At 42.2% G+C, this 16,805-nt stretch overlaps 1 non-coding gene across 1 annotated transcript; it reads left to right on the plus strand.

Annotated features, from left to right (window-relative positions):
• Window positions 1-8,099: 8,099 nt before the first annotated feature.
• LOC131223416 (small nucleolar RNA R71) lies at window positions 8,100-8,206 on the plus strand. Its single transcript, XR_009160445.1, has one exon. It is a non-coding gene; the product is annotated as a small nucleolar RNA R71 (small nucleolar RNA).
• The last annotated feature ends 8,599 nt before the right edge of the window (window positions 8,207-16,805 follow it).

Consider the following 16,805-nt stretch of genomic DNA (forward strand, 5'->3'; position numbering starts at 1 on the left):
CCGAGGCCCCACCAACATCAGAGATAACAGTATAGGCCATCTTAGTGGCAGCACCCTTAAAGGCAACAAGCACCTCCCCAGCTAGCCCAGGCTAGGTTCTATGCAGCTCAGCAGGACTCGCAGTCCTCCGGAGGAGTCGTTGAGGGTATTCTCCCTATCTCTCCATGCATTGACTGAGTTTTATTTGATTCTAGTGCTTCACATTCTTTTGTATCTGAGGGATTCTACCATTCAATTGGATTGCTAACAGAGTCTGCTCGCAAGGGGTTGACCGTATCGAAGCCCTTGGAGAAGACTACAGTGTTAGGCCGCTTCTGTTTGTCTTGTCCCGTGTTGGTGAGAGAGATTTTCTTGCCTGTCAACTTGTTTGTATTGCCGATGTCAGATTTCGACGTTATCCTAGTACCACGCCATCTTGAACTGCTCTACGAGGATAGTTATATTTTGTATACAAGGTTTGGCACAGTTCCAGTTCATTGCCGAGCCCAGAGGAGAGCCATTGTCTTATTTAATGTCGTGTGCCATAGAGGAGCCCATAGCATTGAGTGTCGATAAGTCGCCTATGGTTTGTAATTTTTTTGATGTATTTCAGGAGATTCTGGGGTTGCCGTCGCACTGGTATATTAAGTTTCAGATTGATCTTGTGCCTGGTACCGTGCCTATCTCGAAGGCCCTGTATCGTATGACATCGATGGAGTTGCGAGAACTGCAACGACAGTTGGATGAGTTGCATGAGTTGGGATTCATTCGTCCAAGCAATTCGCCATAGGAAGCACTGGTACTCTTCATCAGGAAGAAAGATGGCTCGTTGAGGCTCTGCGTAGATTACTACGAGCTCAACTGGGTCACGATCAAGAATAAGTATCTGCTCCCTAGGATAGACAATTTATTTATTAGCTGGAGGGTGCACAGTTCTTTTCGAAGATTGACCTGCGGTCCAGTTATCATCAGATTTGGTTCCGAGAGAAGGACATCCCGAAGACAGTATTCAGGACGCGCTATGGTCATTTTGAGTTTTAGGTCATGTCCTTCAGACTGACCAATGTGCCTGCGGTATTCATGTAGTTGATGAATGAGGTCTTCCGTCAGTATCTTGATCAGTTTCATGTGGTATTCATCGATGACATTCTGATATATTCGAGGACCCGTGAGGAGCATGTGCATCATTTGGAGATTGCGTTATAGACCCTACATGCCCACCATCTGTATGCAAAGATTGAGAAGTGCGAGTTTTGACAGAAGGAGGTGAAGTTCCTTGGTCACGTGGTGATGAGGGAGGGCATCGCAATGGACCTCTTGAAGGTTGATGTAGTGCGGCAGTGGGGCTAGCCCATGAACATGTCTGAGATCTGCAATTTTCTTGGCTTGGCGGGATATTATCGATGATTTATCGAGGGATTCTCCCGTATTACAGCACAACTGACCAGGTGGACTCGGAAGGGCGTAGAGTTTGTTTGGAGTGACGCATGTGAGCGAGCATTTATGGAGTTGAAGGACCACCTCACGTCCGCTCTTGTCCTCACTCTTCCCTCTGGGAGTGAAGGATTTATTGTATTTACCAATGCCTCACATATTGGTTTGGGTGTTATCCTAATGTAGTAAGGGAAACCGGTGGCCTTCGCGTCTCACCAGCTCAAGGTCTATGAGCTGAACTACCCCATGCATGAATTGGCGCTGCTAGTAGTCATCTTCGCACTAAAGGTGTGAGGGCACTTTCTCTATGGTGTTAGGTTCGAGCTCTTCTCCGACCACAAGATCTTGAAGTACATATTCTCTCAGTCCGAACTAAACATGAGGTAGAGGCGTTGGATGTAGCTCCTGAAGGATTATGATTTTGATCTTCAGTACCACCCGAGCAAGGCGAACGTGGTGGTGGATGCTCTTAACCATCAGCCATGAGGCCTAGTAACACACATGATGATTTAGGAGTTGAAGATGCTTGAGGATGTGTCAGCATTTGACTTCAAGATTGGCTTGCAGTATTCTATTATGTAGTTATCGAGCCTATTGATTCAACCCTCTCTTGTCGCAAGGGTGATCGAGGCTCAGCAAGCAGATGACTCGTTGCAAAGTTATCGAGCAAAGACAACATCTGAGAGTCAGTCAGATTGGCAGATTGGTTCTGTTGGTGGACTTCGCTTCAGAGGCTGATTATGTGTCCCGAATATTCCAAAGTTGAACAGAGATCTTATGATCGAGGCACATCGATTGCAGTTTTCTATCCACCCTGGTTCGACGAAGATGTACCGTGATATGGGGAGACAGTATTTTTGAGTGAGGATAAAGCACCAGATCGCCAATTTTGTGGCCGAGTGTGACATATGCCAGCGTGTTAAGGTCAATCATCAGAAACCCCCTGGTCCATTACAGCCATTGAGCATCTTGTCATGGAAGTGGGACCACGTGTCAAAAGATTTTAATATGTCGAGGACTCAGCGCGGTTATGACGCCATTTGGGTTGTTGTGGATCATCTGGTGAAGTCAGTGCATTTTCTCGCGATTCATGCGACTTGGTCTATGGAGCAGCTTGCTAGATTATTCATCGAGGAGATTGTGAGATTGTATGGCGTTCCAGTCTCGATCGTTTCTGATCGAGACCCGAGATTCACATCTCAGTTTTGGGGGAGCTTTTAGAGAGCAATGGGGTCTGTTTTGCAGCTTAGCACCGTGTATCATCTGCAGACTGATGGGCAAACTGAGAGGGTCAACTAGATCCTTGAGGTATGCTTCGGGCTTGTGTGATTGACAGCTATTAAGTGACCATTGGCATGACTCCTTTTGAGGCAGTAGACCGTGCAGATCACCGAGTTGTTGGACTGAGGTTAGAGAGCGGCATATCCTAGGTCCTGAGCTTGTGTAGCAGACATCAGAGGCCATCAATATCATTAGGCAGAGGATGCGCATAGCTCAGAGCCATTAGAAGAGTTCTGCTGATCGTCGGCGTCGTCCCTTAGAGTTCGCTGTTGGGGACAGATTATATCTCAAGGTCTCGCCCATGAAAGGCATGGTTCGATTTGGAGTGAAGGGCAAGCTTGCCCCGAGATTCATAAGACCTTTTCAGATCACTGGACGCATTGGCATCGTGGCCTATCAACTTGCCTTGGCATCGCAGTTGTCTGGTGTCCACAATGTTTTTCATGTCTCTATGTTAAGGAAATGTGGGTCAGACATCGTTCCCCTTATTGATTGGCAGTCGTTAGAGGTTCTTGAGGACGCTTCTTACAATGAGCAGCTAGTTCGTATCCTTGATCGGAAGGAGTAGGTCCTCCGAACCAAGGTCATCCCCTTAGCAAAGGCTCAGTGGGGTCATCATTTTGTTGATGAGGTGTCTTGGGAGTAAGTGGTCGAGATTCGAGAACGATATCCCCATCTCTTTGATGATTAATTATATGTTGTATCTTGTATGATGTCTCTAATTTTATATGATGATGCTATGTTTCCTCTTTCCTTATGAGTTATGTCTAGTTGCGATAATTGTGTAAATTTCGAGGAAGAAATTTTTATTAGGAGGGAAGAGCTGTAAGGCCCATATACTAGACTATACCCATCGAATTTCGATGACCTGTGACTTATAACTGGCGTTTACGTGCGACCCTAAGTTACATCCTGTATATTAGAGTCGACTCAACTCGAGACTTGTACCTTAACGACTGCGTTGTCGCCGCGCTTCCAATGCTGTTCTCGCGCGCCGATGAGATACCCAGGCCTGGAGTTGTGGGCCCGCGTTTATTTCAAGAAAAATTCCGCATGTTGTGAATCTCAAGAGAATCTCTATAACCCATCACATCAATCAATCACAAGTCAAGTATACAACCCATCCCTCTCTTACACAAGTCTTACCTTAAATCAACTTTCTCTCTCTCCACCCATCCCTCTCTCATCCAAAATTCAACCAAGCCCATACCCTCCATGTCATTTTCTTACAACATCCATTCCTTCTATCCTTTTCATCCCATCACCTTCTCTCTCCATCTCATTCCATCCCAAGCTTCCATGAGAGAAAAAATTCTAAGGAGAGAAGAGCTCAAAGAAGGCCCACCTCCCTACCACCCAATCTCATCATCCAACCCTCTAAAATCAATCCCAACCATTGAATCTCATCCCTTGGAGCTCTAGAACTCATTGGCGGAAGAAGAAGTCCAAGATCTAAGGTGGGTGATTTGAGGATATCTACTGTTAATTTTCATTTGAGGGCCCACTTATGATGAGACCCATTTTGATGTATGTGTTGTAAACAAAGAGGGGCCCATAGTGACTGGGTCCCTCTACTACGCCGTCTCTCTCTCCCTTCTCTCTTTCTCTCTTGCTCTCCCTCTCCTTTTATTTTTTGTGATGGAGTATGGCGCACCTGATCAGCCACCCGTGGGGCCCACCCTATTGACATCCAATAAGTGGCTGGACGGTCCAACACTGTTGGCACCATTTAGCAGACCTGGACAAAGTGAAAACATGGATATCAACTTAATCCTAGTTGGTGGGTCCCACATGTGTGGACCCACCTTAATGAATATATTATATATATATATCTGGGTCGTCCATCTACTAGACGGCCAGAAGCTATATAACTGCTGGACTGACATCACCATGTTCTATGGGCCCTGATCATGGGGCAGGTATCATATTTTAACCATCCATGGGACGTGGACCCCTTACAAGCCAACCAGTTGTTGTATTGACGTGGTCCCCTGATCACGGGGCATGTGTTACATTTAGACCATCCATCTATGTGGGCCCCAATAGCATGCAGCTGTTGTGATGATGTCAGCAAGTTCTGTGGGTCCCGCATAATGTATGCATTCATTCCATGTCATTCATCTATTTTATGTTCAGGCTATCCGTTCAGGGCCTGGACAGCCCCTGATCACGAGGTATGCATTAAATCCATACCGTCCAGCCATTTGTACATATCATTTTATGGAATTACAAAGAGATGAGATAGATTTAAATTTCAAGTGAGACCCACCCTGCACATGTGGGGGTGCGGCCCACCTTGATATTGTGGCTGTTGTATTAACATCAGAAAGTACTGTGCACCTGACCATGATATATGAATTTTGTATCCACATCGTCCAGTTGATTGGACGGTGGAAGCCACCGTGATGTATTTTATATCAACACCGTCCAACTGTCTGGACGGTGGAAGCCACCATGATGTATTTAAGGCCCATGGATGTGGCCCATTATGACTTATTTAAGGCCCATGGATGTGGCCCATTGTGATGTATTTGAGGCCCATTGATGTGGCCCATTGTGACGTATTTGAGGCCCATTGTGGCGTATTTGTGACCCATTTGGCGAGGCCCACTATGATGTATTTTTAGCCCATTAGGTGAAGCCCATCGTGATGTATTTATGCCCATTTAGCGAGGCCCATTGTGATGTATTTGTGGCCTTTGATGAGGCTCGATGTGTTGTATGAGAGGCCCATATGTGCGGCCCAATATGATATATTTGTGACCCATTTGGCGAGGCCCATTATGATGTAATTGTGGCCTAGGTATGAGGGCCGATATGATGTATTTGTGACCCATGAGTAAGGCCCAATGTGATGTATATATGGCCCATGTGAGGAGGCCCATTGTGATGTGTTCGTAACCTTTGATGAGGCGCGATGTGATTTTTGAGTGGCCCATATGATGAGGCCCATTTTGATGTATATTAGGCCCTTGTGTGAGGCCCATTATGTTGTATGTGAGGCCTTGTGTGAGGCCATGGGCCCCACTATATGTTAAGATCTATGCGGACCACTCCTTGGGAGCAATGTTGGTTAAATGTCCACATTGATGGGTAATGATGGTTAAACGTCCACATTGTGACCGTCCCTTTGGCCCTTGTTAGGCCCATTCTCATCCTTCTCTAAATGGGTTGACCCTAACCATTGGGCCCCATTGATATGTACATGATCCATCTATTCATATTGGGATAACTCATAATGTTGGGCCCCCATTAGTTGGTAGTAGGATTGTTTTAATCTTAGAATCCATCTATGGACCCCGCCTTGTATATAGGCCTGTTATCGACACCAATTATGAGTATGCTTAGCATATCATCATGATACATGCCCATACGCATCATCTGCATGCTTGATATGAGATGTCGTTGACCATTGCATATGCCATTGGGTAGGTTGTTATGGGACTCCTTGATAGGCGGAGATTGTCTCACATAAGCACACGGTATGCATAGGATTGATGTATATCTGGATTATATGACTCATGCATCTTGCATTGTGTGTTGTGTTTACTGTATGCCCTAGCGACATCTAGGCCATAACCTCTATAGGAATATCATGGATGGTAGGATTGGACACCAGAAATACTATTATTAGCATCAGGGTATCATAAATGTCCTTGGGTGAAAATCTCTAAACCCGATGGTACCAGAGGATGACTCCAATGTCGAGACCGAGTAGATATATGAGCGAACGAGGACCGAATACTAGGAGGCCACGTCTCCCACTATGTCGGGGTCTGTTAGAAGGGGGTGTGGCCTTACCCACTTGAGGGTAGAGGCAATTGTTAGGCTGAGTATGACCAGCTCATAAATGGGTCTGCTATTGACATGTCGGATAGGTATTGGCAGGCTATTGGGTAAGTGAATAGTAAGGTTTCTTACAATCACTTGGATTGCGTGCATGGGAAAGGGGCAGTACCATTTAGAGTGTACTAAACCTTGATGATTATCCAAAGTTAGATCTGTACTAATATTTGATGCTCTATTAATGAACTACATTGATATGTGGATTCGGATGAGGATTGGTATGCTTGAGTTGCATCTCGCATCGTATGGCCTTGGTGTGGCTGACATCATTCACGCCCTGCATCATATGGCTTGATATGGTCGATAGCATTCACGCCTTACATCGCATGGCCATGATATGATCGATAGCATTCATGCCTTGCATCGCATAGTCTTGGTACGACTGATAGTATTCATGAATTCGCCAGCATATTCCGCATTACTCTGATATTGCATTATGAGCACGCGTATATTACACACACACTCTCACCACCCTCTAAGATTTCTATAAGCTTATTCATGATTGATAAGTGCAGGTGATGTCAGGATGCAGCCGTAGCTTAGTAGGAGGAGTGTGCAGTCGAGCTTCATGAGTTTCCATTACTATTATCATTGTATTTCCCTTTATGCGCATTATACCTTAAGTTTTTTATCATAGTGGATTTTGTGATGGTGTCCTGGTTGTTGTTCATGGGTTATGCTTATGGTTATGCTTGTTACGGGATAAATTCTTGCTGAAAAATCTCCCTTCTAGGATCCTAGGATTAGAACCTAGTATATGGGTGCCGGGAGCTGAGAATGGGGTACTATGGAGGCTGTTGGCACCGGATTTTGTGATCGAAAATTTGTGAGCCTGGTTTCTGAGTTTGGGGTGTGACAGGTTAGGCTGGAAGCATCCCTTTCTCCTCACTCGTTAAGTGAGGCCTAATTCTTCGAATGGATTTGTTAAGGTCTTGGAAAGCCTGTAATGTGTTTTGATTAAAAAGCTCCTAATTTTGAATCTGTTTTAAAACCGGATCCTCGTAAGGCTTCTTTTGATTTAAAAGTTGAGATAGAGCCCCTTGAGGGTTAGCTGTTTGTCCATTCCTCCAACTGAAATTGGGATGGTTCCTCCACCTGGGATTATATGTATTTGAGGTGGGTCCACTGAAAGATCTTTTGGTAATTGTTCACGGCATTTGATTGCTCTTTCAATACCTCTTAAAAAGCAGGTATGGTTGGACAATTTTTAATTGTATGTATGTTACAAGCACATATATTGCAAATAACTTCCTTAGCCTTATCCTGCTTAAGTTTCATGGCCTATATTTTCCTTGTGAGGTTAACCACTTTAGCATTTATGTCATCTTCCTCTTTGAAAATATATATTCTGCCCTTCTTCTTTGATTGAATAGGCTTGGAAGTGGTGTTAGGTCTTGGGGAGATGTCCTATGATTGTGCGTTTCAGTGAGTTTGTCAAAGTAATCCCACACATCATCAACATCTTTGTTCATGAATTCCCCATTGCACATGTCTCGACGAATTGGTGCATGGAAGATGTCAATCCTTTATGGAAGAAATTTGTTATGCGCCACGTTTCAAAACCGTGTTGTGGGCATGAACTGACAAGATCCTTGAACCACTCCCAACATTGGAAGAATGTTTCATCTTCCTTTTGGGTGAAGTTCTTGATCGACTTTCTAATGGTGTTCGTCTTATGATATGGGAAGAATTTCTTTATGAACTCCCTTGTCATGTCATTCCATCTGCTAATAGATCATGGATGTATTGAATGCAACCACATCGTACCTTTTTATTTTAAGGAAAAAGGAAAGAGTTTCAACCTAATCGTGTCCTCAGACACATTAAGAAAATATAAAGTGGCTATTATCTCGTCAAATTCTTTCAAGTGTAGATATGGACTTTCAGATTCAAGTCCATGGAACTTTGAAAGGAGTTGGATCACTCTTGGATTGATATCTATATTTCTTATATTTTTTGGAAAAATCATACAGGATGGTGTGCTCACCCCTGCCGGTTGTAAATAGTCTCGTAAAGTATGAGACGGGGGTGCATGATGCACTTCATTCTCATCCTGGGCCTCCTCAACTGGAGGTTAAGGTTGATTTGCAGGTTAATTAGCAACCATCACTTCTATTAACTCTGAGGATCTTAATTGGTGTCTAGTCCTGTGACGGATAGGCAACCCTTCAACTAATCCTCTTTCACTTAAAAGATTTAGGGTGTTATCACAGACCCACTTGGGCATGAGACACTCTCAACTTTCAAGTACAAATTTTAGCCTAAAATCTAAGAATTGAAAACTATAGCAAATAAGAAGTAAGAGAGAGAGAGAGAGAGAGAGAGAGAGAGAGAGAGAGAGAGAGAGAGAGAGAGTTAGCAGAAAGAAGATGCTAGGTTAGGATCCTATAAAACAGAGAAGAAAGTTAGTTTCTAAAAACAAAGCAGAAAAATTCCTAACCTAAGAATAAAACAGAAAGTTAATCCTAATCTGAAAATAATTATAAAACTAATTAAATTCAGAAAAACACAATTGTAGTCCCCGGCAACAGCGCCAAAAACTTATTCATAACCCCAAGTGCAGGGTTGGGATGTACTAATAATCTCGGTGAGACCTAGGTCAAATCCACAGGGACTAATCTTGTACGTTTCTGAAAGTAACTAGAACTAGAATTAGAAGAAGATGTAAATCTAAATCTAAATAATTGGAAAGATTAATTGTGAATGATGTAATTGAAACTTATGAATTTAAAGGTGGGAACTAGGGTGCCAAGGATCCACTTGTAGCTATTAAGATGCTACCTTACTTGATTCAAGAGATCCAATTTGGAATTAGAGTCCCATCTTATCCAATTGGAAAGAGAGATGATCAAATCTTTGAACTTCTCATTGATCCAACCTAAATGGAAGAGTATTGTGAAGATTTGGAAGGGATTTCGTAACCAAACCATGCTCAGATGACAATAGCAAACAATAAGATTTACCAATCCCGCAATCTTAAATAAGAAAAGAAGATACTGAAAGCTATTGCAGTGTCTACTATAATTTGAGTCACAATAAACCATTGAAAATTGAAAATATTCCTTAAAATTAACTAGAAATCAATGAAGTTCAACATAAACATGAATCAAGTAAAGTAAATATCCCAATCACGCTACAAGCTTCATCTCTTAGTCATAGCTAAGAGGTTTAGCCAACCATAGATATGTTTGAACTAAGAACTCTTAAATAAAACATATAAACAAACTAAGGAAGAAGAAGAAAAAACTCTTGGCGCTGGCTCTCCATCCTTTTGATCCACTCCTTAAACCCTAGAAGATGCTTTAAGCATCTTAGGAACTCCTATTTATAGTTGAGGAATCCAATTTTTGCACCGAGTTGGAAAAGTCCAGAAACCACCTCAAATTTACATAGTCCGTGCAAAATTTGCATAACCCTCGACTAGTCAAGAGAAATCTTCAATTGGTCAAGGGTCATCTTCGACTAGTCGAGATTCAGGCAAATTTAAAAGATAATGTTACTAGAGTTCAAGCCGAAGTTTCTTAGGCTAGTCGAACTAGAACTTGGGCTAGTCAAACCAAAACTCTACCTAGTTGAATTTCACGTGTATTCCTTTTCTTCACTTCAAATCTTCGATTCTCTTCATTCCTCACTTGGTTTCCTTGGATCTTTGGCATACGAATTCTTCAATCTTAGTCTTCTAAGATACATCCTTTGCCTTGGTGATTCTAGAGCATCAAACCCATGCTTTTAACTTTCTTTTCAATTCAAACTCTCAGATTCACCTTGCAATACAAACATGTATAAAATATACTCATTAAGCATGTTCATAAAACCAAGATATAAATATGGGGAAATAAACAATGTTTGACACTCAACATAAGTCTTTTGATTGAATGAGGCTTCATAAATTGAAAATGAACCCCATGAAATGTGCTTTTGGGGTATTGTCCAGTAATTTCTTGGGATTCCTTGTACATCAGAGAGGAATCAAAATTGATCAGAATAAGACTCAAGCCATGATCGATGCGAGGCCACCAGGGAATAAGGCCAAGTTACAGAAGTTTCTAGGCCACCTAAATTTCTTATGACAATTTATATCTAATTGTGCAGGCAAGACTAACATCTTTTGTTCATTGTTGAAATTGAAACATGGGGCTAAATTTCTATAAGAAGCAGACATCAACTGACTTTTGATCACATCAAGGAATATTTGATGAAGCCACTCATGGTAGTGCCTCCTATTAAGAATCAGTCACTTAAATTGTACATAGCTGCCTCCATAGGATCGATCGGAGCCCTCTTAGCCTAGGAGGACGATTCGCAAAAAGAAACAGTAATCTACTATTTGAGTCAAGTGTTGCTTGATGCAGAAACACGGTATTCGGCTATGCATTACTTGTTGGTTGAAAGAGATAATGTAGTCTCAGTTATTGATTTAATCAAATACATGTTAAATCAGTCTATTTTAAGTGGCTGAATTGGTATTATCCAAGTTTGACTTACATTATAAGCCCCAGAAAGCGGTAAAGGGTAGAGCCATAACAGATTTTTTTGACTAGCCACCTGTCAAATTGAGAGGAACACATCCCGCTAGGTATTGTGGATTCATATGTTATGCAAATCATGCCTTGGATATTAGTCTTTGATGGGTCGAGGACCCATGACACATCTGGGACTAGTATAATACTGGTTGCTCCCAATGAAAATTGACAAAAGTTTGCATTTTAGTTAAAATTCGAGTGCACTAACAATCAGGATGAATATGAGGTTATGATAAGTGGCTTGAAAATATTGTTGGAATTACATATGAGGGACATAATGATCATCAGGTATTCACAATTGGTGATAAATCAAATGGTAGGTTTGTTTAAGTGCACTAGCCCATCTTTGTTACCATAATATGCGGTGGCTATCCAATTGCTCGAACGATTCAATGACGTCCAATTGATGTATGTCACTCGAAACTACGATGTGGAAGCCAATGAAATCACGCAAATGGTAGTAGGACTAAAATATGGAAGAGATTGGCTGGTCGGTCAATTATAGTTCAAAAAAGATCGTTGCCTTCTATCTTCTGAAGAGGAAGCATAGCGGAAGTTTGTCTGATTAATGCAAAAGGAGAAGATTGGAGAGCCCCTTTTATGGGTTGTTTGTAAAGCCCTTGGATCAAGGTCGATAGAAACATGAGAAGATCGGCCGTGAATTATGTCATGGTCGATAACGAACTATACCAAAAGGGGGCCAATGGAGTTTTTCTTTGTTGCTTGTCAAAAAACAAAGTGATGATATTCATGGAGGGGGTCCATAAGGACATTTGCGAGGCTCATCAGGCATGAAGGAAGATGAGGCTTATGCTTAGGTGCTACAGATATTTTTGGCCGAAATAATGGCTGATTGTATTCGGTATGCAAAAGGCTATGAGGCTTGCCAAAGAAATGGGCCAGTCCAACATGTACCTGCGGCCAATTTACATCCTATCATAAAGCCTTGGCCATTTCGAGGATGGGAGATCGATTTGACCGAATAGATTCACCCACCTTAAACTAAGCTAGACATGTTCATCGTCATAGCGACTGATTGCTTTACCAAATGGGTTGAGGAAAAACCTATGAGGAAGGTCGGTTACGAATACATTATTAGTTTTATAGAAGCCAATATCATTCATCACTTTAGTGTGCCAGAACCTATTACTATTGACCGAGGTGATGCATTCATAGCCAAAGAGACACGCGTTATGGCTAACCGATATGGTATAAAGATCCTTCACTCGACCCCATATTATGCCCAGGCTAATGGCCAGGCTGAGGGTAGCAATAAGGTAATTAAGAATATTTTGAAAAAAATGATATGAGGGAATCCACGACAATGGCATCTTAAGCTATCCGAGGCCTTTTGGACCTACAAGATATCACCTTGTACTAGTACAGGGGTTAGCCCATTTATGCTGACTTACGGGTATGAAGCGGTTTTACCTCTGGAAATTATGGTCTCGTCATTACAAGTTTCCCATCAATCTTAATTAAACCTGCATGAATTTACAGAAGCAATGTTGGTCGAGCTTGAGGGACTGGATGAGACTCACATCAAGGCATTGAATTCCATCATGGCCAATAAAGTGGTTATAGCCTAAGCATACAATAAAAGGGTTAAAGGAAAAGCCTTCAAGGAAGGAGATACAGTTTGGAAGATGATCCTTCCCATCAGTCAGAAGGACCGAGCGCTAGGAAAATGGTCTCATACATAGGATGGACCATATACCATCGAGCAGGTCCTAAGGGTAGTAGCTTATCTCCTTAAGGATTTAAATGGAAATGTCACCCTAGTACCTATAAATGGCTGATTTTTAAAATAGTACTTCCCTCCATTATGAGAGGTCATCAGAAATTGGGTCGAGCCAGTTCAGTAGGGAAGATAAAATTTGCAGTTAAATAAAAGCCCTGAACATGGGGGCCTAATAAATATGCTTAAAATAATTGCCTGGAGGCCATAAGTTTTTACCCATGCTGGGTAAGATATAAGAAAAAGAAGAAAGAAAGAGAGGGGTCGAATGACAGGAGCTATCCCTTAGCCCATTTTGCTTGAGCGAAAGCTCGAGTAGCATCAAGATTTACTTCCCTCGCCCTGTTCCTCCTCTCGCTCCAGGATGCTTCCTAACTCACAGCATCTCTAGACACATTTGATATAAGCCTAGCGGTGGTTAATGTCAGCCAGCTCTAAATCGGCCGAGTGCTTTTCACCCCCACTGACTTTAGTGCGCCCTTGTTAGAGAACTATTTAGGCCTCCATGAATGCAACAAGCTTAGCACTCTCCGGACAATCACGGTGGGGGTAAAGCCTGTGGATGTTAGCTAAGTCGTTGAGGAGTTGATCGAGTGAGCGCTTCAGACTTCGCAGCGTCTATTGATTGAACTCATTATCACAAGTCCAATGTAAGGAGTTCTTCCAGGCTTCCTGATAACGGGACGGTAGAGCCCCGCACTCAGCAATGACGACTGAGAACCGGTCCAAAGCAGCTGTACAATGCTCAATCTTCGCATCCGCTGTCACATATTCATCTTTGAGTCATCGGAGTTCAAAGAAGACATTCAAAAACTCCTGGGGAGACAGTTCTCAGGAATGTTGTTGATATTCCAAAGAAAGGAAAAACGTTCGTCTGTTGAGGAGGAGCATGAGAAGGCTTCTATACCTTTGTCGATAATCTCTTCCAGAAGTTTAAAGGATGAAGTGAAGTGATCCATTGGAGGTGTAATTTCTCTTGTAGTGGTGGTGATTAAGATTAGCTTGTTTAATCCTGTAATGACCCTAGAAATTTTGTGCTAATCTTTCCTTAAGTAGTTGTTTTTTTTGGGGTAAGTAGCGCTATACTCGATTGCTTGTGAAAATTGCTTCAATCACTTTAAATTAGATCTGCATGACTCAAAACCTGTAGAATAGTTAGCGCTATGTTACTCTGAAATCTGGGATCCATTGCTAAATCCAGTTGTTCTAGAGAATTTTTGGAAGATCTAGATCGAACCTGGATCGCGCGTCGAAAGTCTGATAGCGATGATCTTAGGTTGCTGTGGTCACCATGTTGGGCTTGACCATCATCTCGAAAATCAAGTCCATGTGATGTTCTGGGTCGATTTGTTTGAGTTCGGAGTGAAGAGTGTGAGAACGGTTGGAAATTTATTAAGCTTTTATGAAATCTGAGTCGTGTCGCTTGCGTGACGATTTTAAGCTATCTGACCGTTGGATTCTGACCCAATTTCACCCTCTGATCAGGGAAGGTGGCTCAGGCATGTCCTTGTGCTTGTGGACCTGATCGAGATTCTGTAACCGTTGAATTGAGTGTGGTCCGCCACGGCTGATCTGAAGATCTGGTTGGTACGAAAACTCAGCTTGACCTAGATCCATGGTCAATGAGCTTAAGTCCGACCTTTTGTGGTAATAGGCCCACCGGAAGTGCTTCGTTGGATCGTGAGAGGTTGGTTTTGGTTATACCCTAAGTATACCTTGGCCCTGGGGTTATTTTCATCAATATTAGGCCTATTTATAGACCTTAAAACCCTAGCTCTCTTTTCCATACGAATTTCTCTAACCCTAGCTAAGAAAGAGAGTGGAAAGAGAGAGAAAGTGAGAGAGAAGTTGGTGAATCATCTTAGATTCTTTCCTGTTCTTCTTCATCCTTTAACCTTCACTTTGAATCGTTATTCTGGCAATTCTGAGTTCATCTTTGGGTAAGTTAACCTAACCCTAATCTGTGTTAGAGCTTAGAATAGTCTTGGTGTTGTTGTATCTCATTTCTATTCTTGCTTTAGGATATTCTATCGCCGTTGACGAAGACATATCGTCTGAAATCAGTTCGGTGTTCTTTTCTGGCTTAAGGTGCGGACTTTAAGTGTATAGGTTATGGTTTTCAAGGCTTTCAATGCCAGTTAATGATTTATTCTTGTTATGGATGAGATTTCACATGCCAAATGTTATGTTTACTTTGCGTTCTTAATATGCATGTGTTATATTGAGATTTGTGTATTCTATGTGTATGTATAAAGTACCGTATGCATATAAAATATGAACGTGTGATTGCCATGATTATTTGTTGTGTATGTATGCTAGATGTATGTGCGACAACTCCTTGGCAAAAGGAATTGTCCAAATGTGTGTATTTCAACATATGTCATGTATGTTGTATTATGTATTCTAAGTGTTTGTAGAAATGTCTGAATGATCTAAAGTGTGATATTTGAACCTAGTATGGGCGTTGAGGAGCAATTCTCAATTCCCCCACTAGTGTGTATGATTTCCTTCTTGTTACTTACATTCCTTGTTGTTTAAGTTCAAGCTTTACTTATGCTTACACTAATGTTAAGTTGATATTCTTTAAATGCTTGAGTACCACATGATTTAAGTTGTTGTTTCATTACTGTTCTACATTTAATACGAATATCTGTTGTAGTGTAATGTGTTTGGGACTATGAATAGTCCAGGAAATCGGTAATCTGCCTTAAGGTTGTGGCTGAGATTGCTTTCGCCACAACGGATGTAATTAGACGAACCTGAGCCTTATTAGAGTTGGCGGCAATAGTTTGGCCACGCGGAGTGCTTGCGCACTCTATGTTGTTCGACCCAACGTGCGCTCGTGCTAGTCGAGTTCGTCAAGTAACCCGATTGTCCGATGTATGTTCACCATGTATGGATGCTACTATTTGAATCTAGGGTACCGAACTTACCAATGAAATCCTATTAACCATGGTACCTTAATCTGCTAAGACTCATGAGCCGGACATGGTGGTATGGGACACTATGGTCGAGTTGTCGGCCTACGCTGGGGTGACGAGCCTCCCCGTAGTGACCAGTGAGCAATCAAACTCGTGAGCCGATTATGGTGGTATGGGACACTATATTCGTGCTGTCGGCCTACATTGATTGGTGACGAGCCCTTTGTAGTGACCTCGAGCATGCCCGGATACTGCATTGAGGTGACGAGCCTTAGTGTAGTAACAAAGGTATGATAGGCGTGCATTGATTGGTGACGAGCCCTTTGCAACGACATGAACCCATATGATCGTATGAGATGCCTAGGATTGACGACCCTAGAATGGATCACTGTTTGGATGGTGATATGAGGAAGGTATCTTAGCTTCCCAATCCTGCTGTATGAAAATGACTAATAACAACTTGGTAATCATGATCATGCACCGCATTTGCATGTGCTTTGTAGATGTGGCGCACTTTGAGGCGATGTCATGCGTAACGTAAGATGAAGATGCTGAGGGTGTACGCGTGAGGGCACGCATCATTCTGCATGCATCCTTGCATTAACAAGAGTACTTAGGACATGTTTAATTGTTCTGCTTTATCATTACTGTTTGATTGAACTGATAACATGTTAACCTATGCTTTATTGTTCTACTGAGTTGATCACTCACTCCCACGTTCTGGGGCGGTGTTAAACACCCACCAGACTCTTCTTAGGTTCTGATGTTGCAGATGTGGATGCGACCTCTGAGGCAGAGTGGGAGATGGATGATGATGAGGCTGCTTTCTCTTTTATGTAGTTTTTAGACGGGTTCTAGCGAGCCTCGTTCTGATGCGCGGGATACTGGGATTTCTTTTGAAAATTTAAATGATGTAATTTACTACTTGTAATTTTAATAGCAACACTTACATTACGACCTGGTATGTGTATGTATTTCAGGGATTTGCACTTGTACACATATATTTCTATAAGTCTTCCGCTTGCTTTCTTCACTTATCCCTGAATTATATTTGTGTTTTGGCTTAATCTATTCCATGTTTTA

This window comes from Magnolia sinica, chromosome 1 (genome assembly GCF_029962835.1).
Source record: "Magnolia sinica isolate HGM2019 chromosome 1, MsV1, whole genome shotgun sequence".
Taxonomy (NCBI): domain Eukaryota; kingdom Viridiplantae; phylum Streptophyta; class Magnoliopsida; order Magnoliales; family Magnoliaceae; genus Magnolia; species Magnolia sinica.